Here is a 3,395-nt window from a genome sequence, read left to right as displayed (position 1 = left end):
ACCTGTAAAATGATATCATCTGCCAGAAAGCCTGCTGCCAATTCAGACATTTTTCTGCATTCACAAGTTACAAGTGTGCAGCTGTGAGGCTATTGAATTTCATGACTGTACATTTGCAGCTTGTGAATTTGTCAGTAGGCATTTCCATCTTGATAATATTTGTGGAGAGCTGTGCCACACGTATTGCCTTTCTATTAGATATGCTTAATACAGTCTGTAAATGCTAATCTGAGGATCTCTGTTGGAACGCTGGAGAACTACCTAAGACCTGCTATTTTCTTACTCTTTTGCATTTGTATTTCTTGGATTTTCAGGGCTCTTAATCATGGCTGAAACCTTCCTTTGGAAAGAAGTCGAATACATGTATGTTGAGTTACACTGTATATTGCTTAGCTTGAAGGAAATCCTTCAAACAACACCAGAAGATTGTTGATCTGTTATATGTACAATTGACCTTTTTAAATATATTTTTTAATTTAAAGATGTTAAAGATACAGCAGCAGTGTACTTCCATGCAGGTTCATTTGTTTGCATTGGTAGATCGTAAGGAAAACTCTTTTCTCCTTGTAAACGGAGGCAGCAGAAATGTCCTTTCGAAGGAGTTTGCTGAAGATCATGTAGAAAACCTCATTTTTCATAATAGCCTATAAATGCATCCCTCTGAAAGGGAGTTTTTGGAAATGGTGGAAGAAAATTGTATTTTAGAGGCGCAGCTCTGAAGGAAAGGGATAGCTGTGCAGAAGAGGGTAGCCCTAAGAAAAAAAGACTTTTTCATTGAGCAGAGTTCACTTTGTAATATCTGGGCAGCACACTTTGCTGTGGGAAGGCTGCCAAGAGCCTGGTTGTGTAGTAAATAAACATAGCAGGGAAAGGCAGGCTGAAAGGAGATGGCTAGCCAAGCAGGATCGTCAGCGTCTGCTTATTTATTTCCTTATTCATTCAGTCATTTTAATTCTGTCCTTGTCTTTGACACCTCTATCTTTCTATGGTCAGCGGATGACAGGCTCACCCACTGGAATAAAAATGTAATCAAACAACAGCCTGCCGTGGTCAGCTCCAAAACCTGGGCTGAGGAAGCACCCCCGTCTCCAGGAGAGCAGTAATGCAAAGTCTCATTGCTGTGGCCAAGCACACGCACCAGCCTTCCCCTGGCCTGTGCCACCTAAAATCCTCTCCATGAGCTGTCAACAGGGGATTTTTGACTTTTTAGGTGAAGGTGACCCCAATACTTTTGAGCTATGCTTAGTGAACATTGGGATCTCAGTGCTCCGGATGGGGACGTGCCTCCGGGAGATGGCCAGCCCTGCTCCAGGCTGGAGGACAAGCAGTGAGGGCAGGAGGCTCAGTGTGACCAAACTGTGCTGCATGGTAATAAATCCCACCTGGGGAAGCTCCTCTGGCAAGAGCTGCTGGATGTGATTTCTTTCCTCACGTATACTTCGTGCTGCTCTTAGGGATGACCCAGAGCACCCTTCAGCCCAGCACACAATTACTGGAGGATGAGCTGAAGAAAACCAGATTGTGAGCTGGGGTTTCCCAGTCTGTCCCAATCGGTGGCTGCAGGAGCGGTGAGCTGATCCCAGCACAGAGCTCTCTGGGATTGTTTATCTCTTGCTGATGTGTCTGCACTGCTTAAGGAATTACAGACCTTTCCACATCTGAGATCTGCTTGGACAGAAAGTCCAGGTGCACCTCTTGCTTTCCACAGAGGTGAACATTATTTCACTTTCCTCAGCAGCGTGGGGAAGGTAATGCTAAAATTCTTCCCCTGGCCATAAGAAAGTAAACAAGCAAACTCTAAAGTTCAAGCATGTGTGGCATCTTGCTTTTCCATAGGGTAAAGAAAAGGTGCAGTCTTTTTTTTCCACTGTTTCTGGGCTTTTGCAAAACACTGCCAATCGACAGTGTAGTAGTAATATTAACACATGCCTGTTCAAAAATGTGATACATACTTTTGGGTCTTTGAGATTAGTTCCTCTGAAGTGCTTTTTCTTCAGCTGCCTGACAAGGTTTTTGGCTCCACTTCAGTCTGGTAAGAAGACAGCTGCTCAACTTCTGACACAAATGAAGAAAATTGATGGTATGCCATCTCCAAAATTCTCTTTTCCTGCCAGACACTCTGAGATTGAGTACTCGGAGTCATTCAAAGCTTGGGGATTTTTAAGAAAATGTTGGGTGGGGCAGTATGTGGGGCTTGAGCATTTGGCTGGGCTGCTTCTGATAACACTCAACACTTGCACAGAGTCTGCATTGCTGTGAACATAAACAAGTGTCAGATCGTTAATACGCTGCTAATATGGTGCTCACTTAACTGCTGTTGTGTACTGAGCTGTCATTAGCAAGGTTTTGCACAATGTCTTACAAACTACCTTGGATGTGTACTTACCTGGCAGGGGAGACACCGTGATCAGGCAGGTGGTCTTCCCAGGGTGAGGCTCATCCCCTGCACTCTGGGTGTGCTGACCCCTGCAGTTTCCCAGATATGGGAAACTCAACTGCACCATTTGTGGTAGTGGAGGACTGCATTCGTGCTCTCCTGTTTTACATGTTTTTCTCAGGATCCTAAGGAAACTGGTTGATGTGGTTGCCAAGCTGCTCTCTGTCATATTTTAAAAATCGTGGCTGTCAGTTGAATTCCCTATTGACTGGAAAAAGGGAAACATTACTTCCATATTCAGGAGAAAAGAGGACGTGGGGAACAACAGGCCGGTGTGTGACACCTCTGTGCCTGAGAAGATCGTGAAGCAGATCCTCATGGAAGAGATTTAAGGCACATGTGAGTTGTGGAGATGACATGAGACAGCCAGCTTGGCTTCACCAGTGGCAAATCATGCCTGACCATTCTGGTGGGCATCTATGATGGAGTGACAGCACTGGTGGGCAAAGGAAGGGCGACTGATGTTATCTACCTGTGCTTGTGCGAGGCCTTTGACATGGTCCCCCTCCAAATCCTTATCTCTAAATTGGAGAGGTATGGATATGAAGGCCAGACTATTAGATGGACAAAGAAGTGGTTGGATGGTCATAGCCAAAGGGCTGTTATCAACAGCTCAGTGTTCAGGTGGAGGCTGGCCATGAGCAGTGTCCCCTAGCGATCTGTCTTTGGACCTGTGCTCTTCAACATCTTTATCAATGACATAGAGGGTGGGATTGAGTGTAGCCTCAGCAAGTGTGCTGATGATGCCAAGCTGAGTGGTACAGTTGATACAATCGAACGGAAGGTCTCTAAGGTCTCTATCCAGAGGGACCTGGATTCACACAAGAAGTGGGCACACAAGAATCTAATGGGGTTTACCAAGAACAAGTGCAGGGTGCTCCTCTTGGGTTGGGGCTATCCTAGATATGAGTACAGACTGGAAGATGAACTTGATGAGAGCAGCCCTGCTGAGATGGAC

At 45.5% G+C, this 3,395-nt stretch overlaps 1 non-coding gene across 1 annotated transcript; it reads left to right on the top strand.

Moving 5' to 3' along the window:
* Positions 1-2,378: 2,378 nt before the first annotated feature.
* LOC136058139 (U1 spliceosomal RNA) lies at positions 2,379-2,541 on the top strand. Its single transcript, XR_010623113.1, has one exon. It is a non-coding gene; the product is annotated as a U1 spliceosomal RNA (small nuclear RNA).
* The last annotated feature ends 854 nt before the right edge of the window (positions 2,542-3,395 follow it).

This window comes from Cyrtonyx montezumae, unplaced genomic scaffold (assembly GCF_038088225.1).
Source record: "Cyrtonyx montezumae isolate F1298 unplaced genomic scaffold, pur_monq_1.0 scaffold_7, whole genome shotgun sequence".
Lineage (NCBI taxonomy): Eukaryota > Metazoa > Chordata > Aves > Galliformes > Odontophoridae > Cyrtonyx > Cyrtonyx montezumae.
This window is presented reverse-complemented; position numbering and strand designations above follow the sequence as displayed.